General features: G+C 44.0%; 1 pseudogene; it reads right to left on the reverse strand.

Annotated features, from left to right (window-relative positions):
- The window catches only part of LOC141040814 (uncharacterized), a 150,570-nt pseudogene that overhangs the window by 120,782 nt on the left and 2,104 nt on the right, over window positions 1-27,684 (reverse strand).

Here is a 27,684-nt window from a genome sequence, read left to right on the forward strand (position 1 = left end):
GTTCATGATAATCGTTTATTATCCATGCTAGAATTGTCTTGATAGGAAACTCAGATACATGTGTGGATACATAGACAACACCATGTCCCTAGTAAGCCTCTAGTTGACTAGCTCGTTGATCAATAGATGGTTATGGTTTCCTGACCATGGACATTGGATGTCGTTGATAACGGGATCACATCATTAGGAGAATGATGTGATGGACAAGACCCAATCCTAAGCCTAGCACAAGATCGTGTAGTTCGTTTGCTCAGAGCTTTTCTAATGTCAAGTATCATTTCCTTAGACCATGAGATTGTGCAACTCCCGGATACCGTAGGAATGCTTTGGGTGTACCAAACGTCACAACGTAACTGGGTGGCTATAAAGGTGCACTACAGGTATCTCCGAAAGTGTCTGTTGGGTTGGCACGAATCGAGACTGGGATTTGTCACTCCGTGTAAACGGAGAGGTATCTCTGGGCCCACTCGGTAGGACATCATCATAATGTGCACAATGTGACCAAGGAGTTGATCACAGGATGATGTGAGTTACGGAACGAGTAAAGAGACTTGTCGGTAACGAGATTGAACAAGGTATAGGGATACCGACGATCGAATCTCGGGCAAGTAACATACCGATAGACAAAGGGAATTGTATACGGGATTGATTGAATCCTCGACATCGTGGTTCATCCGATGAGATCATCGAGGAGCATGTGGGAGCCAACATGGGTATCCAGATCCCGCTGTTGGTTATTGACCGGAGAGTCGTCTCGGTCATGTCTGCGTGTCTCCCGAACCCGTAGGGTCTACACACTTAAGGTTCGGTGACGCTAGGGTTGTAGAGATATTAGTATGCGGTAACCCGAAAGTTGTTCGGAGTCCCGGATGAGATCCCGGACGTCACGAGGAGTTCCGGAATGGTCCGGAGGTAAAGATTTATATGGGAAGTCTTATTTTGGTCGCCGGAAAAGTTTCGCACTTTATCGGTATTGTACCGGGAGTGCCGAAAGGGGTCCGGGGGTCCACCAGCCCCCGGGGGGCCACATGGGCTGTGGGGGGTGCGCCTTGGCCTATATGGGCCAAGGGAACCAGCCCCAAGAGGCCCATGCGCCAAGAGATAAGATAAAGGGAGAGTCCTAAAGGGGGAAGGCACCTCCGAGGTGCCTTGGGGAGGATGGACTCCTCCCTGGCCGCACCCTTCCTTGGAGGAAGGGCCAAGGCTGCGCCCCCCCTCTCCCTTGGCCCTATATATAGTGGGGGGGAAGGGAGGGCAGTGGCAATCCAAGCCCTGGCGCCTCCCTCTCCTTCCCGTGACACATCTCCCTCCTCCCGCAGCGCTTGGCGAAGCCCTGTTGGAATCCCGCTACTTCCACCACCACGCCGTCGTGCTGCTGGATCTCCATCAACCTCTCCTCCCCCCTTGCTGGATCAAGAAGGAGGAGACGTCGCTGCTCCGTACGTGTGTTGAACGCGGAGGTGCCGTCCGTTCGGCGCTAAGATCATCGGTGATTTGGATCACGACGAGTACGACTCCATCAACCCCGTTCTCTTGAACGCTTCCGCTCGCGATATACAAGGGTATGTAGATGCACTCCCCTTCCCCTCGTTGCTAGATTACTCCATAGATTGATCTTGGTGATGCGTAGAAAATTTTGAATTTCTGCTACGTTCCCCAACATCCTCGACATCGTGGTTCATCCGATGAGATCATCGTGGAACATGTGGGAGCCAACATGGGTATCCAGATCCCGCTGTTGGTTATTGACCGGAGAGGCGTCTCGGTCATGTCTGCATGTCTCCCGAACCCGTAGGGTCTACACACTTAAGGTTCGGTGACGCTAGGGTTGTAGAGATATGTGTATGCGGAAACCCGAAAGTTGTTCGGAGTCCCGGATGAGATCCCGGACGTCACAAGGAGTTCCGGAATGGTCCGGAGGTAAAGAATTATATATAGGAAGTCAAGTTTCGGCCACCGGGAAAGTTTCGGGGGTTACCGGTATTGTACCGGGAACACCGGAAGGGTCCCGGGGGTCCACCGGGCGGGGCCACCTATCCCGGAGGGCCCCGTGGGCTGAAGTGGGAAGGGAACCAGCCCCTAGTGGGCTGGGCGCCCCCCCATGGGCCTCCCCCCTGCGCCTAGGGTTGGAAACCCTAGGGTGGGGGGGCGCCCCACTTGCCTTGGGGGGCAAGGCACCCCCTTGGCCGCCGCCCCCCCATCTAGATGGGGTTTGGCCGGCGCCCCCCCCTCCCAGGGGGCCTATATAAAGGGGGGAGGGAGGGCAGCAATAGGAACGCCTTGGGCGCCTCCCTCCTCCCCTGCTACACCTCTCTCTCTCGTAGAAGCTCGGCGAAGCCCTGCCGGCATCCCGCTACATCCACCACCACGCCGTCATGTTGCTGGATCTCCATCAACCTCTCCTCCCCCCTTGCTGGATCAAGAAGGAGGAGACGTCGCTGGACCGTACGTGTGTTGAACGCGGAGGTGCCGTCCGTTCGGCACTCGGTCATCGGTGATTTGAATCACGGCGAGTACGACTCCGTCATCCACGTTCATTGGAACGCTTCCGCTCGCGATATACAAGGGTATGTAGATGCACTCCTTTCCCCTCATTGCTAGTATACTCCATAGATGCATCTTGGTGAGCGTAGGAAAATTTTAAAATTATGCTACGATTCCCAACATAGTTGCCTTGGTGGGATTTGGGAGAGAAGGACTTGGGCACTCCGTGTGCCCTTGCCATTGCATTTGGTGCATCGGTTCGAGTTCTCCATGGTGATACATGGAAGTTACAAGTTGAGAAGCTTATTACTCTTGGGTGCTTGGTGCCCTTGAGCTTGTTCCTCTTGGGTGCTTGGGCGCCCTAGACGGTTGGTGGTGTTCGGAGCTCAATCATTGTGGTGTAAAGCTCCGGGCAAGCGTCGGGGTCTCCAATTAGGTTGTGGAGATCGCCCCGAGCAATTTGACGGGTACCGGTGACTGCCCCCAAGGGTTTCCAAAGTGTACGGGTTCGGTGACCGCCCCCAAGGGTTGCCATTTGTACGGGTTCGGTGACCGCCCTCAAGGGTCCCTTAGTGGAATCACGACATCTTGCATTGTGCGAGGGCGTGAGGAGATTATGGTGGCCCTAGTGGCTTCTTGGGGAGCATTGTGCCTCCACACCGCTCCAAACGGAGATTAGCATCCGCAAGGGTGTGAACTTTGGGATACATCGTCGTCTCCTCATGCCTCGGTTATCTCTTACACGAGCCCTTTACTTATGCACTTTACTTTGTGATAGCCATATTGTTTCTTGTCATATATCTTGCTATCACTTAGTTGTTTATCTTGCTTAGCATAAGTTGTTGGTGCAAATAAGTGAGCCTAGTTGTTGTAGGTTTTGTGCTTGACAAATTAACCGCTAGGTTTATTCTGCATTTGTTCAAGCCTAAACCGTAATTATTTTAAAGCACCTATTCACCCCCCCTCTAGGCGACATCCACGATCTTTCAATTGGTATCAGAGCCTCGTCTCTCTTTGTTAGGCTTAACCGCCTAGAGAGTAAAGATGTCGACTAGGGGATTAGGATTCTCTGACACTCTTAGTTTTGATGGCACAAATTTTGATGTTTGGGTAATTCGCATGCTTAATCTCTTTAGGGTCATGGACCCAAATTTAGAGCGAATTGTAGATATGGGTTTTTCTCCTCCATAGGATCCCCAAAGATTATCTTTAGAGGATGAGAAAAACTCTTATCTCAATGCTCAAGCTTCGAATGTGCTTTTCGATGCTTTGAGCAATGTAGTTATATTTCAACTCATGTCGTTCCGGGATGCTCATGAGTTGTGGACAAAGCTTCAAGATAAATATGGTGTGTCCAAGATTTGTGGGGATGATTGTTCTCCCTCCACCTCCGGCCGTGTTGCTTTCTCAACTTCTACTACATCACCCACATGTGGTTTGCCACAAGGTAATGATATGGTGAGTAGTGGTGGTCATTGCAATGATGATAGTGTGCTTATCATTGATGACTCTTCATCACTATCTTATTCCAATGCTCCACCTTTGGACTTCAACACTCCGAGCTCTCTAAATGTTTCACATGCTTGTGTTGATAGTACTTGCATATCATGTAGAAATTGCTTTACTAAATCTCATGATGATATGCTTGCTATGTCTTGTTGCCATGATAAAAATGCATCTATTTCCTTGAATTGTTGTGCTAACAATGTAGAGGAAACCCAACACCCCATGGAACAAGATGTGGTCATGAATGGTGCCTCAAGGGATCCTACATCATCATCGGTTGCGTTTTGCCTTATGGCTAAGGCTTCAAAGGTATCTCCCACTTTGAATCCCAATATATCTTGTGATGATGTTAATGATGAAGAGAATGATACCGTTGCCTCCTTAAAAATTAAGGGAGAAATGATTTTTAAAGCTCTTCATAAGAATAAAATTGCTCATTCCAACTTCATGGAAATCATGTCTATTGCTATTTGAGGGCAAGAAATATATTGATGAGTTGGAATCTCGTCTTGAGAAGCATGAGGTCACCATTGATAAAATGGAAGGTCATGAACGTGATTACGCTAATGAGATTGCGGACCTCTCTCAAGCTCTTGAACTTGAACAAACCACCAAGGAATCTCTCGAGGAGACTTTTTCTCTAGAATTATCTAGAGTGAAGTAATCTCATGATAGAGCTCTTGAGGTGGCCAATGTTTTTGAAACTAAAAATGCTAAGCTTGAAGTTGCTCATGCTAGACTCCTTGAGGATTTTGAGCACCTCGAAAATGGTTCAAGGCTCATCAAGGGTGAGCTCATCAAACTCACCGAGTCTCATGATCAACTTGAAGCTTCTTATTTAAAAGAGCTTGCAAAGTTGTCCTCTCCTATTGTTGTTAATGATGATGCTTGTGCTACTAACTCTATTACTTGTGAAGCATCCATTTTGAAGGAGAACGTTGAGCTATAGGCTCAACTTGAGTTGCTATCTAGCAATTATGGGAAATTGGAAGAAAGCCATGAAAAGCTCTCAAGATCTCATGATGATCTTCTAGTATCCCATAATGTGCTAAAGATAGCACATGAGGCCATGATTGCTAAGGTAACATCTAGTGAGCCTCATGTGGACACTAGCACTACTTTTAGTCAAAATGCTATATTGCCTCGTGCTAGTCCTCGCGATTCATCCATGCATAACATTAGTACATCTTGTGATGAATTGCTTTCCTTGCCTTGTTGCTCTAATAATGAATCTTATACTTCCTCTAGTGCTTGTGTTGAGACTAACCATGTAGAGGAAATCAAAGAGCTCAAGGCCCAAGTTACTTCTTTGAAGAAAGATTTGGAAAAGTGTCATGAAGGGAAGGCCATAATCAACAATATCTTGAGTGTACAAAAATCCCCCAATGACAAAGGTGGACTTGGATTCAACTCTAATAAGAAGAAGAAGTCCAAGAGCAACAAGAAGAAGGGCAAAAAACAAGTCAAGAATTCGGCCAAGATCATTTGCTTCAAGTGCAAAATTGAAGGGCATCATGTTAGGTCTTTCCCTTTGAAGAAGAAGGCCATTAGTGACAAGCAACAAGGGAAGCGGACACAAGTTCACTCTCATTCTCAACATCAATTTGAAGAAAGGCCTCTTCCCAAGAAAAACTCAAGCTAATGCTTCTCAAGTTGAGAAATCAAGTGAGAAGAAAGTAAAGAGTAGACGTTGCTACCTATGTCGTGAAAAAGGTCACGTCGCTTCTTCATGCACAAATGGTACCTTATCCAACCCTATTCTAATTGATGATATCTATTCTCTTGGGAAGGATAAGGTTGGCAATGTGTTTTCCAAATTTGTTGGTGCTCAAAGTGGTGTCAAGAAAAGAACCATTTGGGTAGCCAAGCCTATTATGACTAACCTCTTAGGACCCAACTTGGTTGGGGACCAACTAGCTCATACTTGATCAATAGGTGTTGTTGGAGGTCATTGGAGACTTGGCTACATTATGAGGAATTAAGGGGACTGCATCATTCTTATTGTCTCAAGCCAAGTCATTCGGGTTATCAAGTTTCTATCTTATATCCAATGTTCCTCCTTGCGGTAACTCGTGCTTAAAGTGTTTACATTGATAGTTACTTGCCCCTTTGCATGTTTGTTTTCGTTCCTTGCATGTGTGTGTATATGTTGTGCTTCCAACTGGATTATCTTGAGCAATCAAGTATGTGTGTGTTGGTTTGCACATCATGTACGTGTGTGTCATGCGTTGAGCCTTTTGCATCTTGTTTATTTCTTAGTTGGCTCTTGTGAGAGATTAATGGAATATCCCATTATGGAGGAGTGATGTGCTTTGTGCACCTCACAATCCTATAAATGTGTGTACATGAGTAATACCATCTAGTATTGATATTTCAAGATTATCTAGTCGCTATGTGGTATGTCTTCTCATGAGAAATTCAAATTCTAAATAGTCCATTAATTATCTCTTGTTGGATCCTTTTATTTGCCTCTTGTTTATCCTTAATTGGTATCACATTATGGGGGAGTAATATGCTATGTGTATATTACTAGCCTAGAAAATGTGTACATTTGAGATATTGTCACCTAGAGTTGATATTGTAAATTATCTTGTTCCTAGGTGGCATGTTAGCTCTACAAGTTGCAATTTGCTTTTTGTTTGGTGTGAAGATGATGTCGGATATCCTTGCTATCTACCACCGGGAATTATTTCCATTTACTTCTTGTCTTTTGACAATTGGTACTCACTTGTGTGGTAGAATTTATTGATCATCTTTACATTGGCTTTTGCTTTTATTGGCCTTTTCTCTTGCCAAGGAATGTATCAACTCCCTTTGTCTTCCATACCACTTGTGGATCTTGTTTATTTCTTGATCTTGTCTAGTGTTTTCTAGATATAGTGAAAGTGGTGATCCCACCTTGTGCATTTTGTATTCAAATGCAAATTCTCTATAATGCACTAGTCTTGGGGGAGCTATCCTATTTTCTATAAAACACTCATCTTGTGATCCTTATCAAGTGTGTGTTGGTGGAAGGCAAGCCGTTTTTGTTTTGGTACTTTGTGCCATCACGAAACTTTGTAGAGAGCTTGGTTTGTTTGGAACCATCCTCTCTTTTGGGAGTTTGATATCTTTTATTTTGAGTGTATCAATGGATATCTCATTCCTTGATGTATCTTTTATGGATATCCCCCAAGTGTTGTTTTATTCATTTGGTATCTTTTCTTCACTTGGTTTTTCTTTGTCATTTGGTATCGGTTCTTGAAGGTCTTGAGCATGCATATTTACTTCATGTAGTCTCTATGGCATGCCTTCTTTATTTGACCCAATATATAGGGAAACTCCACCAAGTCTCAAATTGGATGAGATGTGCATGAAATTCATTTCCTTATATATATGCACATATTTATGTGGAGTTTGTCCTATGTATATTGGTGTTTCTAACTCTTTGGTCCCAATGAGTTTGGCTACCATTTTGTTTGTGTTGTTGTTCTAGGAACAATTGGAGATGCATTGGATGCTCGGCTCACTCACAAGGAAGGTGGTGTCACCATGTGCTTATTGGAGTCAAGCTAGGATGCTCAATGAACTACTATCTACTACCTTCAATTGGTTTATTCTACATCCTTCCAATGATATCTCGGTAACAAGTATCTATTCATGCATTATTTTCTTGCATTCAACCTTGTGTAGGTTGCATCTTGGCATGCTATTCATTCCATCTTGTGATACTTGTTTCCTTTCTCAAAGCATCTCAACGACGATCTCATGTTGCTAGTTGTGATGTCTTTGATGGTTGTATGGTAGGAATTCATTTATATACTATAAGACCATATCTAGCCATGTGCTATGCTTCCAAGCAAATATCTTATTGGTATATGTTTGACTTCCTTTTGGATATCTTGTTCCTTTGTGTTGTAACTATTTCGGGTGTACATCCTTCTTTGTAGATATATATCATCATGATTTCGTCTACCTAGAACCTTATACACTTGAGAGAAATTACATCTCTTGATGATATCCTCGTGAAAGCTTTTGCCTTGAGTGCGTGTCTTATCTCGTTGCATCTTGATGCACTCTTGTGTGGTGAAGATTATTTTCCTCACGCTTGTCTTTACGAGGCTTTTGCCATCTTAATTGGCATCCCTCGTCTTGATGAGGCTTTCATCTTCTATCTTCACCATGGGTTGTCGCAAGCTTTGTTGTTATCTTTTTAGTGAGCTTGTGAACCCATTTGCTAGTTGGGTGTGTGTGGGGAGGACATGTCATGGACCGTGTATCTCATTTATCCAAGACTATGTTGATGCTTAATGCTCATCCTTATTTTAGTCTTCTCAATTGCTTTGCCATGACTCACACACTCATTTTGGTTGAGCCTATTCTTAAGTTGCCACTTTTACATGTTGCTCAACCATGTGTTTGTTGCTTGTGCTAGGCTTTGTTTCCTACATGCTCACTTACACTTGTTGTGAGTTTCTATTGATTTTTGAGGAGTGATGATCCTATTTTGTGCACTTGGTATCCTAATGCAAATATGTCTTTAGAACACTCCGTTTCTCTCTTGCACTTGTCGTGAGGTTCTATTGATCTTGGGGGAGTGACGATCCTATTTTGTGCTCGGTGTATCCAATTACAAAACTAAATTGTGCACAAATCATGGGGAGCTTCTCTAGTTTCTCTAGAACACTCCTTTGCTCATATCATAATATCTTTTATTCATGTGGCACGTAGGATCATTGGTCTAGTTGGTTCAATTGGTATCTTTTGATAGCTTGCTTCAATTGGTATCTTTTGATAGCTTGATTGCTTGTTTCTCTCTTTGTTATGTCTTTGTGGCATATCATTCTTTTGCAATCTTTGGGCCTCAATATAGTTTGTCTTCCTCCAAGTATTTACCGTTGGATATGTGTATTGCATTCCACTCTCTTGTGGAGAAATACACAATTTATGGAGAAACACAATTTATATTGGCCTTCTAAGATTTTCTCCCATTTTGGCAATCAATGTCAATGGGGAGAAGTTTCAAAGAGTTTTGTGGAGGAGTTTAGAGAGTCATCTTTTCTTGCTTTGGTTGTGTTCCTAAGCGTTTGCACCTCATATGCATGCATTATTGGTTGTTGCATTGCATGGTGATGCATAATTCCTTGTATAAACTCTCTTGAAAGTGATTGTCATCAATTACCAAAATGGGGGAGATTGAAAGAACATGCGGTGGCCCCATGTTTGGTTTTGGTAATTGATGACAATCTCTATGGACTAATGGTTGCCTTGAGTTATATTTGAAGGTTTTGTCCATAGGCTTTTCTTGGAATACATGTGTTGGTTTCAAGGAGAGTTTGTGTCGACCAAGGTGCTATTCAAGTAATTACCTAAAGATTGGTCTTGTGAGGTTGATCAAGACTAAGTCAAATAGTGAATCAAGTTGATCAACACGCAAAGTGTAGAAGATGTACCGAGAGGGATCAAGCGATCCCATGGTATGGTAAGCATTGTCCATTGTGCTTTGTGTACTAACCCATGGTCTATGTGAGAGTTCTATGTGGGGTTAGGTACGTGTTCATGGGCTTGCGTCAAGAGGAAGATATCACTCAACCAATGGAGAGGATGACATCAAGTGGTGATCGTCATCAAGAATTCTGTGCGCAAGTTCAAGTGGAGCATCACGAAGAGATCAAGTGCTTGATGTTTGCCGTCCATTGTGGTGTCAATGGACTTGTGAAGATCTGCCGAAGAGTGGCTCACCCATAGTGGAGTATGGGGGAGCAATCATCTAGTCTTCATCGACCCAATGCAATCAAGAAAGGTGGTTCAACTTAAGGGAGTCAAGATCGTCATCATCTAGCTCAAGTGGACTTCATGCAATGCAAAGGTTTTTCCTTGATAGGTTTATATATTACCGGTCTCATGGTGATAGTTTGGAGACCGGGTTATAGGATTGATAGCCGTACTATCAATGGGGACTCTCAAGTTGGTAGCTTGATCGTATCGTTAGTAGAGAGCTCAAACCATTGCATCCTTGCATCATGTTTCTTGGTTCTTGTTTGGTTCTATTTGTGAGTCTTAGAGCTTATGGTCATCTTGATGACAAGCTCGAGTTCATCGAAAACGGAGTTCACATGCGTCTTCTTTTGCGTTTTCAGTGTTGGAGGTTTTACCGGTCTTATTCGAGGAAGGGTTCTCACCATTTTCTTATGGGCCTTTTCTAATTTGCTTCTTATTGTTATTTCTATCAACATTGTGTTAGCCCTTGTCGCTAGCTTTCCAACAAACTTGGTTTCATTGAATTCGGAGTCCGTTTGCAGAAGTTGTGTCAGTTTTGGTGTCCTTGTAAAAGCTGCAGCGGTACTACCGCTCGTGGGAGCGGTACTACCGCTTGGAGGGTATGTAATTTTTTACTACCGCTCTTGGGAGCGGTACTACCGCGGCTACTTCCGTGGCTACTTCCGCTCCGGACCAAAAATTCGTCACAAGTCCAGCGGTGGTAGGCACGGATGTATTTTTTTAGTACCGCTACCCCTAGCGGTAGTACCGTGAGGACGAGCGGTTATACCGCTCTGTGCGGGCTGTGAGCATAACGGTTGGTTTTTTCCCCACCTATAAAAGGGGGTCTTCTTCCCCAATGAACCTAATCCTTTGAGCTCGTGTTCTTCCCCCATTGTTGACCTTCCTCGAGCTTGCTAACTCTCAATCCCTCCATGGATTCTTGCTAGTTTTTGAGGGAAAAGAGAGAGGAGATCTAGATCCACATTTCCACCAATCACTTTCTCCTCTATGTGAGGGGAACCCCTTGGATCTAGATCTTAGAGTTCTTGGTGTTCTCCTTCTTGTTCTTCCTCTCATTTTCCTCCCTAGCATTAGTTGCTTTGGTGGGATTTGGGAGAGAAGGACTTGGGCACTCCGTGTGCCCTTGCCATTGCATTTGGTGCATCGGTTTGAGTTCTCCACGGTGACACGTGGAAGTTACAAGTTGAGAAGCTTATTACTCTTGGGTGCTTGGTGCCCTTGAGCTTGTTCCTCTTGGGTGCTTGGGCGCCCTAGACGGTTGGTGGTGTTCGGAGCTCAATCATTGTGGTGTAAAGCTCCGGGCAAGCATCGGGGTCTCCAATTAGGTTGTGGAGATCGCCCCGAGAAATTTGATGGGTACCGGTGACTGCCCCCAAGGGTTGCCAAAGTGTACGGGTTCGGTGACCGCCCCCAAGGGTTGCCATTTGTACGAGTTCGGTGACCGCCCTCAAGGGTCCCTCAGTGGAATCATGGCATCTTGCATTGTGCGAGGGCGTGAGGAGATTATGGTGGCCTAGTGGCTTCTTGGGGAGCATTGTGCCTCCACACCGCTCCAAACGGAGATTAGCATTCGCAAGGGTGTGAACTTCGGGATACATCGTCGTCTCCGCGTGCCTCGGTTATCTCTTACCCGAGCCCTTTACTTATGCACTTTACTTTGTGATAGCCATATTGTTTCTTGTCATATATCTTGCTATCACTTAGTTGTTTATCTTGCTTAGCATAAGTTGTTGGTGCACATAAGTGAGCCTAGTTGTTGTAGGTTTTGTGCTTGACAAATTAACCGCTAGGTTTATTCCGCATTTGTTCAAGCCTAAACCGTAATTATTTTAAAGCGCCTATTCACCCCCCCCTCTCTAGGCGACATCCACGATCTTTCAACATCCATTTCGACTAGGGACCTTTTAGGACAGCCATCATACAATGCATAGTCCCACAAACAAGTCACGTACTTGCTGATACACATCATTGATAATGTCCAAGGACTATCTTTATTCATAAACACATAGGAAATATCATCATACATGATTGCCTCTAGGGCATATCTCCAACAGTCTCCCACTTGCACTAGAGTCAATCAAATAGACATCGAATGCCCATAGCTCTAACGTGACCCTCATGCTTGGGTTCTGGAAGCGGCTTAGTCAACGGATATGCAACATTTGCATCCATGTGAATTTTGCATAACTCTACATCACCATTCTTTACGATCTTTCGTATCAGGTGATATTTCCGATCTATGTGTCTGACCTTGTGGTGATTCCTCGGCTCCTTGGCTTGTGCGATGGCACCAGAATTATCACAATAAAGGTCCAACGGTTTTACCGAGGCTAGGAAAATACCAAGATCATCCAGAAAGTTCCGGATCCAAACACCTTCCTTTGCAGCTTCACAAGCCGCAATGTATTCGGCTTCTGTGGTAGAATCGGCCACCGTATCTTGCTTGGAACTCATCCAGCTCACTGCTCCTCCGTTCATGACGTACACGAATCCGGACTGTGATCGACAATCATCTCTGTCGTTAGGCTTATTGCAAAAGCAACATCTGGCCTTTTACATATCATGGCATACATGATAGATCCGATTGCCGAGGCATACGGAATCCTACTCATCCTGCTTTGCTCATCAGATGTCGAAGGACTCTGAGTCTCGCTTAGCCTTATACCATGTGAGAGTGGCAAGAACCCTTTCTTCGCCTCACTCATGTTGAACCGCTTCAACACTTTATCTATGTGCGTGCTCTGGCTTAAGCCGAGCAGCCTCCTCGATCTATCTCTATAGATCTTAATGCCTAAAATGTACATTGCCTCACCAAGGTCCTTCATCGAAAACTTGCCATTCAATGACTCCTTGACCGAGTTTATCATCGAAACATCATTTCCGATCAGTAGTATGTCATCCACATACAAGATCAAAAACACTATCGAGCTCCCACTTAACTTCTTGTATAAACAAGAGTCCTCTTCGCTTTTGATGAAACCGAGACCAGTGACGACCTCATCAAAACAAATGTTCCAGCTTCGAGATGCTTGCCTCAACCCATAAATGGATCTCTTGAGCTTGCATACCTTACTAGTGCTAGTCGGATCGACAAAACCCTCGGGCTGTATCATATACACGTCCTCGGTTAAATTTCCATGAGGGAAAGCCGTCTTGACATCCATCTGCCATATCTCGTAATCGAAATATGCAGCTATAGCTAGTACGATCCTCACCGACTTCAGCATCGCTACCGGCGAGTAAGTCTCGTCGTAGTAAATTCCATGAACTTGTCCATAACCCTTAGCGACAAGCCGAGCTTTGTGGATCTGAACATTTCCATCCACATCGGATTTCTTCTTAAAGACCTGTTTGCAACCAATGGCTGTTACGCCAGGCGGCGGATTGATACGTCTCCGTCGTATCTACTTTTCCAAACACTTTTGCCCTTGTTTTGGACTCTAACTTGCATGATTTGAATGAAACTAACCCGGACTGACGCTGTTTTCAGCAGAATTGCCATGGTGTTATTTTTGTGCAGAAATAAAAGTTCTCGGAATGACCTGAAAATCAACGGAGATTATTTTTGGAATTAATAAAAAATACTGGCGAAAGAATCAAGGCCAGGGGGCCCACACCCTGTCCACGAGGGTGGGGGCGCGCCTACCCCCCTGGGCGCGCCCCCTGCCTCGTGGGCCCCCTTGAGCTCCACCGACCTCAACTTCAACTCTATATATTCGTGTTCGGGGAGAAAAAAATCAGAGAGAAGGATTCATCGCGTTTTACGATACGGAGCCGCCGCCAAGCCCTAATCTCTCTCGGGAGGGCTGATCTAGAGTCCGTTCGGGGCTCCGGAGAGGGGAATCCGTTGCCATCGTCATCATCAACCATCCTCCATCACCAATTTCATGATGCTCACCGCCGTGCGTGAGTAATTCCATCGTAGGCTTGCTGGACGGTGATGGGTTGGATGAGATTTAACATGTAATTGAGTTAGTTTTGTTAGGGTTTGATCCCTAGTATCCACTATGTTCTGAGATTGATGTTGCTGTGACTTTGCTATGCTTAATGCTTGTCACTAGGGCCCGAGTGCCATGATTTCAGATCTGAACCTATTATGTTTTCATGAATATATGTGAGTTCTTGATCCTATCTTGCAAGTCTATAGTCACCTACTATGTGTTATGATCCGGCAACCCCGAAGTGACAATAATCGGGACCACTCCCGGTGATGACCGTAGTTTGAGGAGTTCATGTATTCACTATGTGTTAATGCTTTGGTCCGGTACTCTATTAAAAGGAGGCCTTAATATCCCTTAGTTTCCATTAGGACCCCGCTGCCACGGGAGGGTAGGACAAAAGATGTCATGCAAGTTCTTTTCCATAAGCACGTATGACTATATTCGGAATACATGCCTACATTACATTGATGAATTGGACCTAGTTCTGTGTCACCCTATGTTGCAACTGTTGCATGAATAATCACATCCGGCATAATTCTCCATCACCGATCCAATGCCTACGAGCTTTTCACATATTGTTCTTCGCTTATTTACTTTTCCATTGCTACTGTTACAATCACTACAAAACTATCACTGTTACTTTTGCTACCGTTACCGTTACTTCCATACTACTTTGCTACTAAATACTTTGCTGTAGATACTAAGTTATCCAGGTGTGGTTGAATTGACAACTCAACTGCTAATACTTGAGAATATTCTTTGGCTCCCCTCGTGTCGAATCAATAAATTTGGGTTGAATACTCTACCCTCGAAAACTGTTGCGATCCCCTATACTTGTGGGTTATCAAGACTATTTTCTGGTGAATTTCTTGATGAACAACTTGCTAGGGCTAGAGAGAATGAAATTATTGAAACTGATAATATTGATGAAGATTCTCCTCCTAGATATGAATTGCCTGTTGTGCCTGAGGGTTATGTTATGGACGAAGAAACTGCTAGAGATTTTCTTGCTTGCAATGATAGAAGTGATCTTAAGAAATTACTAGCTAAACTGAAAGAAAAATCTCTGAATGCTAGAATGAAATATGATCCTTCTTATGCTACTTCACCTATCTTTTTTACTGATAAAGATTATGATTTCTCTGTTGATACTGACATAATTACTTTGGTTGAATCTGATCCTTTTTATGGCTATGAATCTGAAACTGTTGTGGCACATCTTACTAAATTAAATGATATAGCCACCCTGTTCACTAATGATGAGAAAACTCGCTACATCATATCCTTAAATTATTTCCGTTCTCATTAAAGGGTGATGCTAAGATATGGTTTAATTCTCTTGATCCTGGTTGTGTGCGTAGTCCCCAGGATATGATTTATTACTTCTCTGCTAAATATTTCCCCGCTCATAAGAAACAAGCTGCTTTAAGGGAAATATATAATTTTGTGCAAATTGAAGAAGAGAGTCTCCCACAAGCTTGGGGGAGGCTTCTCCAATTACTTAATGCTTTGCCTGATCATCCTCTCAAGAAAAATGAAATACTTGATATCTTTTATAATGGACTAACCGATGCTTCCAGAGACCACCTGGATAGTTGTGCTGGTTGTGTTTTCAAGGAAAGAACAGTTGATCAAGCTGAAATTCTATTGAATAATATGTTGACCAATGAAAATAATTGGACACTTCCTGAACCAACTCCTAAGCCAACTCCCAAGAAAAGGGGTATTCTATTTCTCAGTCCTGAAGATATGCAAGAGGCAAAGAAATCTATGAAGGAAAAAGGTATTAAACTGAAGATGTTAAGAATTTTCCTCCTGTTGAAGAAATACATGGTCTTAATTCATCACCTATTGAAGAAACACACGGTCTTGATAACCCGACACAGGTAGTAAAGGTAAACTCTCTCTATAGATATGATAAAGCTGAAATCCCTCCTGCTAAGTTTGCTAGCCAATGTTTGGATGAGTTTGATAACTTTATGGTTAATCAAGAAGATTTTAATGCTTATTTTGGTAGACAACTGAAACACAATGCTTATATGATTGAACACTTGGGTGATTATATGTCTAGAGTTAAAGGTGAACTTAAACTCATTAGTAAACATGCTTCTATGGTTACCACTCAAGTAGAACAAGTACTTAAAGCTCAGAATGATTTGCTCAGTGAATTGAATAGTAAGAATAATGGCTTTGCTGTTAGAGTTGCAACTAGAGGGGGTAAAGTGACTCAGGAACCTTTGTATCCTGAGGGCCACCCTAAGAGAATTGAGCAGGATTCTCAAAGAAATAATGTTGATGCACCTAGTCCTTCTAAGAAGAAGAAAAAGAAAAATGATAGGACTTTGCATGCTTCTAGTGAACCTGTTGTTGACACACCTGAGAATCCCAATGATATCTCTATTTCTGATGCTGAAACACAATCTGGTGATGAACATGAACCTAGTGATAATGTTAATGATGATGTTCATGTGTTCTCAAATCCTTAAAGACTCAATCCGATAAGATAACTTCAAAGGGAAAACTCAATCCATTACAAGAGAGTAGAGGGGGAGAAACATCATAAGATCCAACTATAATAGCAAAGCTCGTGATACATCAAGATCGTGCCAAATCAAGAACACGAGACAGAGAGATCAAACACATAGCTACTGGTACATACCCTCAGCCCCGAGGGTGAACTACTCCCTCCTCGTCATGGAGAGCGCCGGGATGATGAAGATGGCCACCGGTGAGGGATGCCCCCTCCGGCAGGGTGCCGGAACAGGGTCCCGATTGGTTTTTGGTGGCTACAAAGGCTTGCGGCGGCGGAATTCCCGATCTATTATGCTCTCTGAAGTTTTTAGGGTATATGGATATATATAGGCGAAAGAAGTCGGTCAGGGGAGCCACAAGGGTGGAGGGCGCGCCCCCCTGCCTCGTGCCTTCCTCCTTGCTTCCCTTACATACACTCCAAGTCTTCTGGATTGCTTCCGTTCCAAAAATAACTCTCCCGAAGGTTTCATTCCGTTTGGACTCCGTTTGATATTCCTTTTCTGTGAAACACTGAAACAAGGAGAAAAACATAAACTGGCACTGGGCTCTGGGTTAATAGGTTAGTCCCAAAAATAATATAAAATTGTAAAATAAAGCCCATAAACATCCAAAACAGAATATAATATAGCATGAAGCAATAAAAAATTATAGATACGTTGGAGACGTATCAAGCATCCCCAAGCTTAATTCCTGCTCGTCCTCGAGTAGGTAAATGATAAAAACAGAATTTTTGATGCGGAATGGTACTTGGCATAATTTTTTAATGTAACCCTCTTAATTGTGGTATGAATATTCAGATCCGAAAGATTCAAGATAAAAGTTTAATATTGACATAAAAGTAATAATACTTCAAGCATACTAACTAAGCAATTATGTCTTCTCAAAATAACATGGCCAAAGAAAGTTCATCCCTACAAAATCATATAGTTTAGTCATGCTCCATTTTCGTCACACAAGAATGCTCTCATCATGCACAACCCCAATGACAAGCCAAGCAATTGTTTCATACTTTAGTAATCTCAAACTTTTTCAACCTTCACGCAATACATGAGCGTGAGCCATGGATATAGCACTATGGGTGGAATAGAATATAATGATGGGGGTTATGTGGAGAAGACAAAAAAGGAGAAAGTCTCACATCAACGCGGCTAATCAATGGGCTATGGAGATGCCCATCGATTGATGTTAATGCAAGGAGTAGGGATTGCCATGCAACGGATGCACTAGATCTATAAATGCATGAAAGCTCAACAAAAGAAACTAAGTGGGCGTGCATCCAACTTGCTTGCTCACGAAGACCTAGGGCATTTGAGGAAGCCCATTGTTGGAATATACAAGCCAAGTTCTATAATGAAAAATTCCCACTAGTATATGAAAGTGACAAAACAAGAGACTCTCTATCATAAAGATCATGGTGCTACTTTGAAGCACAAGTGTGGAAAAAGGATAGTAGCATTGCCCCTTTTTATTTTCTTTCTTTTTCTTCTCTTTTTTTTGGGCCTTCTTTTTTTTATTTGACCTTTCTCTTTTTTTATTGGGACAATGCTCTATGAATGATGATCATCACACTTTTATTTATTGACAACTCAATGATTACAACTCGATACTAGAACAAGGTATGACTCTATATGAATGCGTCCGACGGTATACCGGGATAGGCAATGAATCAAGAGTGACATGTATGAAAAATTATGAACGGTGGCTTTGCCACAAATACGATGTCAACTACATGATCATGCAAAGCAATATGACAATGATGAACGTGTCATGATAAACGGAATGGTGGAAAGTTGCATGGCAATATATCTCGGAATGGCTATGGAAATGCCATAATAGGTAGGTATGGTGGCTGTTTTGAGGAAGATATAAGGAGGTTTATGTGTGACAGAGCGTATCATATCACGGGGTTTGGATGCACCGTCGAAGTTTGCACCAACTCTCAATGTGAGAAAGGGCAATGCACGGTACCGAAGAGGCTAGCAATGATGGAAGGGTAAGAGTGCGTATAATCCATGGACTCAACATTAGTCATAAAGAACTCACATACTCAAAGTTTTAGCCAATCTCGTGAGCGCTAAAGTTTCTGTTTTTTACAGCATGATCATAAAGACTTCACCCAAGTCTTCCCAAAGGTTCTACTTGGCACAAACACTAATTAAAACACAAAACCACATCTAAACAGAATCTAGATGGATTATTTATTCCTAAACAGAACCAAAAATCAAGAACTAGAATAAAATTGGGTTGCCTGCCAACAAGCGCTAACGTTTAACGCCCCTAGCTAGGCATGATGATTTCAATGATGCTCACATAAAAGATAAGAATTGAAACATAAAGAGAGCATCATGAAGAATATGACTAGCACATTTAAGTCTAACCCACTTCCTATGCATAGGGATTTTGTGAGCAAACAACTTATGGGAACAAGAATCAACTTGCATAGGAAGGTAAAACAAGCATAACTTCAAGATTTTAAGCACATAGGGAGGAAACTTGATATTATTGCAAATCCTACAAGCATACATTCCTCCCTCATAATAATTTTCAGTAGCATCATGAATGAATTCAACGATATAACCAGCACCTAAAGCATTCTTTTCATGACCTACTTGCATAGAAAATTTACTACTCTCCACATAAGCAAAATTCTTCTCATTCGGAATAGTGGGAGTATCATAAGAGACTTGAATACTATAAATTGTTTCCACATTAAAAGAGTAATGTTCAGAAAAAGGGTAATCATAATCATGACAAGTTTTATAGATATAATCATCACTACTTTTTATAGCATAAGTTTCATCACAATAATCATCCTAAGTAGCAACTTTGTTCTCATCTTAATCGATTGAAACCTCTTCCAAGATAGTGGAATCATCACTAAATAAAGTCATGACCTCTCCAAATCCACTTCCATAAATATTATAAGATTCAACATCCTCCAAAATAGTGGGATCATTACTTCCTAAAGTTGACACTCTTCCAAACCCACTTTCATCAATATAATCATCATAGGTAGAAGGCATGATATCATCATAACAACTTTGCATATCAAGACTTGGGAGGCTAAAAATATCATCTTCATTAAACGTAGCATCCCCAAGCTTGGGACAAACATTAGTTTCAGCAAATATATTCTCAAATGTGTCATCCTCATCAAACATAGCATCCCCAAGCTTGGGCCTTTTCATATCATAAGCATAATCACTCTCATTATTAATAGTATGGATAGCACCAATAGTATAGCAATTATCATCATCACAATGAGTAGTAGGAGCAACATCATTTGGGAGTGATACCTTTTTTGAAGGAAATATGCCCTAGAGGCAATAATAAAGTTTTTATTTATATTTCCTTATATCATGATAAATATTTATTATTCATGCTAGAATTGTATTAACCAGAAACATAATACTTGTGTGAATACATAGACAAACAGAGTGTCACTAGTATGCCTCTACTTGACTAGCTTGTTGATCAAAGATGGTTATGTTTCCTAGCCATAGACATGAGTTGTCATTTGATTAATGAGATCACATCATTAGGAGAATGATGTGATTGACTTGACCCATTCCGTTAGCTTAGCCCACGATCGTTTAGTATTCTGCTATTGCTTTCTTCATGACTTATACATGTTCCTATGACTATGAGATTATGCAACTCCCGTTTACCAGAGGAACACTTTGTGTGCTACCAAATGTCACAACATAACTGGGTGATTATAAAGGTGCTCTACAGGTGTCTCCAAAGGTACTTGTTGGGTTGGCGTATTTCGAGATTAGGATTTGTCACTCGATTGTCGGAGAGGTATCTCTGGGCCCACTCGGTAATGCACATCACTTAAGCCTTGCAAGCATTGAAACTAATGAGTTAGTTGCGGGATGATGTATTACGGAACGATTAAGGAGACTTGCCGGTAACGAGATTGAACTAGGTATTGAGATACCGACGATCGAATCTCGGGCAAGTAACATACCGATGACAAAGGGAACAACATTTGTTGTTATGCGGTTTGACCGATAAAGATCTTCGTAGAATATGTGGGAGCCAATATGAGCATCCAGGTTCTGCTATTGGTTATTGGTCGGAGACGTGTCTTGGTCATGTCTACATAGTTCTCGAACCCGTAGGGTCCGCACACTTAAAGTTTTGATGACAGTTATATTATGAGTTTATATGTTTTGATGTACCGAAGGTAGTTCAGAGTCCCGGATGTGATCACGGACATGACGAGGAGTCTAGAAATGGTCGAGACATGAAGATTGATATATTGGACGACTATATTCGGACACCGGAATGGTTTCGGGGGTTATCGGATATATACCGAAGTACCGGGAGGTTACCGGAACCCCCCGGGGGTTTAATGGGCCTACATGGGCCTTAGTGGAGAAGAGGAGAGGCGGCTAGGGCAGGCCGCGCGCCCCCTCCCCCTCTAGTCCGAATTGGACAAGGAGGGGGCGGCGCCCCCCCTTTCCTTCCTCTCTCTCTCCTCTTTCCCCCTTCTCCTAATCCAACAAGGAAGGGAGGGAGTCCTACTCCCGGTGGGAGTAGGACTCCTCCTAGCGCACCCCTCTCCTGGCCGGCCGCCTCTCCCCCTTGCTCCTTTATATACGGGGGCAGGGGGGCACCCCAAAGACAACAATTGATCATTGATCTTTTAGCCGTGTGCGGTGCCCCCTCCACCATAGTCCACCTCGATAATATCATAGCGGTGCTTAGGCGAAGCCCTGCGTCGGTAGAACATCATCATCGTCACCATGCCGTCGTGCTGACGAAACTCTCCCTCAACACTCGGCTAGATCGGAGTTCGAGGGACGTCATCGGGCTGAACGTGTGCTGAACTCGGAGGTGTCGTGCGTTCGGTACTTGATCGGTCGGATCGTGAAGACGTACGACTACATCAACCGCGTTGTGCTAACGCTTCCGCTTTCGGTGTACGAGGGTACGTGGACACACTCTCCCCTCTCGTTGCTATGCATCACCATGATCTTGCGTGTGCGTACGTAAATTTTTTAAATTACTACGTTCCCCAACATTTTTACCTTTGCTTCTCCGTTTTTTCTTTTTCTTCTTCACATCATGTGCGGGTTTATCCCTCTTTTTTGAGCTCCTTATTGATGAGATTGGTTGAATAGAAAGCTCCTCCTCGTTACCTGATTCGTCATAAGAAATAATAGGAGGATATTGGGAAGCCTCTTCCCTTTCATTAGTGTTCTCTTCATCTTCTATTTGCTTTCTTTTCTTTATGTAATTGGCAATATAAGGATATTCAATGCAATTCACCGCACAATACATATAAATTTCCTCCAGATCAAAATCAAGAAGTTTATCACGGGCAAATACTGGAAGATAGTTAGTTATACGTTTCATTTCTTCATAACCCATAAGCAAACTAAGTTTATTATGATGTGCAAGGGAAATCAAGTCATCACAATTTTTGGAAATGATTAGATCATGAAACAATTTGCATCGGATAGTTAAATGACCATGTTCATTGCAAAGTTCACAAGTACGGCTAAGAAAATTTAAATTTTCAGCACAAACATCTAGCCTTTCTTGCAACCATTTAGTTTCTAAGTACTTGTGCCTCTTACAAAATCTATCTTCCCTTTTTGGTATGTATTTGCAAACTCTATGCACTCCACAAAAAATCGACATGCTTATAAGAGATATTTTCATCATGACTAGTGCAATCATCATTAGTACCATAGATATTCAAGGAGTTCATACTAACAACATTGCAATCATGCTCATCATTCAAAGATTTAGTGCCAAACATTTTATAGACTTCTTCTTCTAGCACTTGAGCACAATTTTCCTTTCCATCATTCTCACGAAAGATATTAAAAAGATGAAGCGTATGAGGCAAACTCAATTCCATTTTTTTGTAGTTTTCTTTTATAAACTAAACTAGTGATAAAACAAGAAACTAAAAGATCGATTGCAAGATCTAAAGATATACCTTCAAGCACTCACCTCCCCGGCAACGGCGCCAGAAAAGAGCTTAGTTGACGGGGTGTGAGTGCCGCTTACCTAGCCTCCCCGGCAACGGCGCCAGAAAAGAGCTTGATGTCTACTACACAACCTTCTTCTTGTAGACGTTGTTGGGCCTCCAAGTGCAGAGATTTGTAGGATAGTAGCAAATTTCCCTCAAGTGGATGACCTAATGTTTATCAATCCGTGGGAGGCGTAGGTTGAAGATGGTCTCTCTCAAACAACCCTGCAACCAAATAACAAAGAGTCTCTTGTGTCCCCAACACACCCAATACAATGGTAAATTGTATAGGCGCACTAGTTCGGCGAAGGGATGGTGATACAAGTGCAATATGGATGGTAGATATAGGTTTTTGTAATCTGAAAATATAAAAACAGCAAGGTAACTAATGATAAAAGTGAGCACAAATGGTATTGCAATGCTAGGAAACAAGGCCTAGGGTTCATACTTTCACTAGTGCAAGTTCTCTCAACAATAATAACATAATTGGATCATATAACTATCCCTCAACATGCAACAAAGAGTCACTCCAAAGTCACTAATAGCGGAGAACAAACGAAGAGATTATTGTAGGGTACGAAACCACCTCAAAGTTATTCTTTCGGATCGATCTATTCAAGAGTTCGTACTAGAATAACACCTTAAGACAAATATCAACCAAAACCCTAATGTCACCTAGATACTCCAATGTCACCTCAAGCATCTGTGGGTATGATTATACGATATGCATCACACAATCTCAGATTCATCTATTCAACCAACACAAAGAACTTCAAAGAGTGCCCCAAAGTTTCTACCGGAGAGTCAAGACGAAAATGTGTGCCAACCCCTATGCATAGGTTCATGGGCGGAACCCGCAAGTTGATCACCAAAACATACATCAAGTGGATCACGTGATATCCCATTGTCACCACAGATAAGCACATGCAAGACATACATCAAGTGTTCTCAAATCCTTAAAGACTCAATCTGATAAGATAACTTCAAAGGGAAAACTCAATCCATTACAAGAGAGTAGAGGGGGAGAAACATCATAAGATCCAACTGTAATAGCAAAGCTTGCGATACATCAAGATCGTGCCAAATCAAGAACACGAGATAGAGAGATCAAATACATAGCTACTGGTACATACCCTCAGCCCCGAGGGTGAACTACTCCCTCCTCGTCATGGAGAGCGTCGGGATGATGAAGATGGCCACCGGTGAGGGATGCCCCCTCCGGCAGGGTGCCGGAACAGGGTCCCGATTGGTTTTTGGTGGCTACAGAGGCTTGCGGCGGCGGAACTCCCGATCTATTCTGCTCTCTGAAGTTTTTAGGGTATATGGATATATATAGGCGAAAGAAGTCGGTCAGGGGAGCCACGAGGGGCCCACGAGGGTGGAGGGCGTGCCCAGGGGGTGGGCGCGCCCCCTGCCTCGTGCCTTCCTCCTTGCTTCCCTTACATACACTCCAAGTCTTCTGGATTGCTTCCGTTCCAAAAATAACTCTCCCGAAGGTTTCATTCTGTTTGGACTCCGTTTGATATTCCTTTTCTGCGAAACACTGAAACAAGGAGAAAAATGGAAACTGGCACTGGGCTCTGGGTTAATAGGTTAGTCCCAAAAATAATATAAAAGTGTAAAATAAAGCCCATAAACATCCAAAACAGAATATAATATAGCATGAAGCAATCAAAAATTATAGATACGTTGGAGACGTATCAGCGCCCCACGGTCACGGCGTAGAATATGCTCGCTTCAGTTGTCTTCTTGATCCCGGTTCGCTCGCCACGCGTCCTCCATGCCCCAAGGAGGGTAGGTGGTGGACGCGGAGGGTACGGGCCATAATGTAGAGGCAGGAAACCGGGTCATTGCTGATTGGAGCAGCGGGTCGGTCCCGATTCCTTGCGCCCCTTAGCGTCAGGATTGTTTGAGTGGGGCGGCCGAGCCTTGGCCCCGCCCCTTTATAAGAAGAAGGGGCGGGGGACAGCATCCTTCAATCCTTCAACATTCATCTCCCTCCACCTTGACTCCTTTCCTCCCTTCGCCATGGCGAGAGGGCGCGCCGGTGCTCCGATGGGGCGACGAGGGTCTCTGCTCGACAGCGTGCCCTTCCTTCCCAAGAGCTCGTGGCGGCGGAGCCAACCAGGAGAGGAAGAGGAAGGGGCTAGGCCAAGGCCGTTGTGGCGCTCGGGGAAGAAGAGGACGGGGCAGCGCACCGGCCTCGCCCCCACCAGCGGCCCCTCCCCCAATGGAGGGCCATGTCAAAGACCAGCCCCGCGAATTCTAAGTCAGGTTGCGCAGGCCAGTGCGCGGTCATCTTCGTCTCCCCACTCCATTCGCTCGGGATATGGAGCTTGACCCACCACAGGCTTTGAGGCTGCATATGAGGAGCTGCGGGAATGGCAGCATGCGGGTCGACGTCGACTTCCCCGCCCCCACATTATGTATCTCCGCCGTGGATGGAAGACCTTCGCTCGTGCCCATAGCCTGTCGGAGGGGCTCATCCTCCAATTCAAATTGATGGAGAATGGCCTGCTCTCCGTCAAGGTCTCTGGGCTCTTGGGAACTCGCCTAAGGTGTTGCGTGGAGGGCTCCTCCGATGATGAAACCTCCTCCTCGAGCGGGCGTGACGAGGAGGACATCAATGACGAGGGCGTCAAGTAGGAGGATGCCGACTCTGACTCCGACTGACCGCGCCGCCCTCCTCCCTCGGCCCCACGCCCTGCCGAGGGTCTTCCTCATCAATCTCTCCATCGGTGCGATCCCCGCTGTTTCCTTTTTGCCTTCACCTGCCGCACCTGGGAGGAAAGGGGCAAGAACAAAGATCACGGGGCACCTATCTTTCTTTTTAAATTGTAGGCACTTGCCAAATCTTAATTTCTAGATAATGTAATCTCTCGAGCCCATGCTTGTGTCCTGTAACCTTTGTACTCGCATCAGCATATTAGTGAAAAAGTCTAGCCCTGCCGGGAACTCGTGCACGTGTACGTTCGTGCGGAGGCGAAATGCCTCCTTAGTGTAAATAAACGAGTCCTCCCGGCAAGCCACCTTGCCGGCGCCCTTGCGCCTGCTGAAGAATCACATCTGCCGGGTTACAGACAAAGGGCCCAGCCCCCCGTGGCCACCACGACCACTCTGACCGAAGCAGCATTCGGGTCGGAAATGGGAGCCCCCGAGTCCTTAAAGAAGAGTGGCGAGGTTTTCTAATGCACTAGTCACAGGTTACGAATACGAATGGGCAAGAGGTAAACTTTATCTGTTTGGTTTGCCGGTGATCGCTGTGCTGGGAGGTCTTCTCAACTTCTTTCCGGAGCCGGGCTCTTGGCGGGATCGCGCGTCCTTGCCGTGGCTGGAAAGAAGAGAGGGCAAGAGCATGAAACCTCGGCGGTTCACTAACATTTACTGGAATCAAAAAACAGTACAGTACCCTGGACAAGCATGCATATACGTATACACATAAACATGGAAATCGACAGGAAACTATACATACTAAGGGATTCCTTTCCCTGACTGCGCACAGGGTCTGCGCCTGGCTCCATACATAGGGTTACATGCCTTGCCGGCAAGGCTAGTACAAAACGGGGGTTGCTGGGGCTCTCGGCAACCGCGCCTTAGGGGTAAAACTTGCAAAGATGTTCGATATTCCAGGAATTGCTCACCGGAATTGTAGGATCGAAAGTATGTCTAGAAGGGGGGTGATTAGACTACTTGACCAAATAAAAATCTAGCCTTTTCCCAATTTTAAGTCTTGGTAGATTTTAGCAACTTAGCACAAGTCAAGTAAACAACCTACACATGCAAGTCTAAGAGTATAGCAGCGGAATGTAAAACATTGCACATGAAGGTAAAGGGAGGAGTTTGGAGGGAGCAAACGCAAATGTAGACACGGAGATTTTTGGCGTGGTTCCGATAGGTGGTGCCATCGTACATCCACGTTGATGGAAACTTCAACCCACGAAGGGTAATGGTTGCACGGGTCCACGGAGGGCTCCACCCATGAAGCGTCCACAAAGAAGCAACCTTGTCTATCCCACCATGGCCATCGCCCACGAAGGACTTGCCTCACTAGGGTAGATCTTCATGAAGTAGGCGATCTTCTTGCCCGTACAAACTCCTTGGTTCAACTCCACAATCTTGACGGAGGCTCCCAAGTGACACCTAACCAATCTAGGAGACACCACTCTCCAAAAGGTAATAGATGGTGTGTTGATGATGAACTCCTTGCTCTTGTGCTTCAAATGATAGTCTCCCCAACACTCAACTCTCTCTCACAGATTTGGATTTGGTGGAAAGAAGATTTGAGTGGAAAGCAACTTAGAGAAGGCTAGAGATCAAGATTCATATGGTTGGAATGGAATATCTTGACCTCAACACATGAGTAGGTGGTTCTCTCTCAGAAAATGTATGATGGAAGTGTAGGCATGTTCTGATGGCTCTCCTCACGAGTGAAGAGTGGGTGGAGGTGTATATATAGCCTCCACACAAAATCTAACCGTTACACACAATTCACCAAACTCGGTGGGACCGAATAATGAAACTCGGTCAGACCAATTTAGTTCAAAATGTGAACGTTAGGCTTTTCGGTGGGACCAACATGTCAACTCGGTGGGACCGATTTCATTAGGGTTAGGGCATAACGTAATCTCGGTGAGACCGATTACACAAACTCGGTGGGACCGATTTTGGTAATAAGCTAACCAGAGAGTTGGTCAGGCAAACTCGGTGGGACCGATTCGCTCATCTTGGTGAGACCGAAACATTACGAAGGGGAAACAGAGAGTTTGCATTGCGAACTCGGTGGGACCGATCGCTCCTCTCGGTTGGACCGAAACGTTACGAAGGGAAACAGAGAGTTTGCAATCCCATCTCGGTGAGACCGAGATCCCTATCGGTAAGACCGAAGTGACTAGGGTTTTGTGGCAGTGGCTATGTCAACTGAACTCGGTGGTGCCGGATAGAAAGTTTTGGTGGGGCCGAGTTTGACTTTTGGTTTGGGACATATGTGGATATGAGAAAGTGGTTGAGGGTTTTGGAGCATATTACTAAGCATTTTGAGCAAGCAAGCCATTAAGCAACACCTCATCCCCTTTTAATAGTATTGGCTTTTCCTATGGACTCAATGTGATCTTGGATCACTAAAAGTAAAATGTAGAGTCTTGAGCTTTAGAGCTTGAGCCAATCTTTTGTCCTTAGCATTTTGAGGGGTCCACATTTCTAATCCATGCCATGCCAATCATTGAGCTTTCTTGAAATATTTATCTTGAAATAGCATTAGCTCAATGAGCTATATGTTGTTAGGAATTACCAAAACCACCCAGGGATAGTTGCACTTTCAATCTCGCCCTTTTTTGGTAATTGATGACAACATATAGATCAAAGCTTAGACAAATGATCATAAGATTGAAATACATCGTCGCTTTGAGAGGTATGTGATAATCAAGAGCTCCCCCTAAATTTGTGCACTATTTAAGATTTGCGTTTGAA

The sequence above is a fragment of the Aegilops tauschii genome, chromosome 2, assembly GCF_002575655.3.
Source record: "Aegilops tauschii subsp. strangulata cultivar AL8/78 chromosome 2, Aet v6.0, whole genome shotgun sequence".
In the NCBI taxonomy this organism is placed as follows: Eukaryota; Viridiplantae; Streptophyta; class Magnoliopsida; order Poales; family Poaceae; genus Aegilops; species Aegilops tauschii.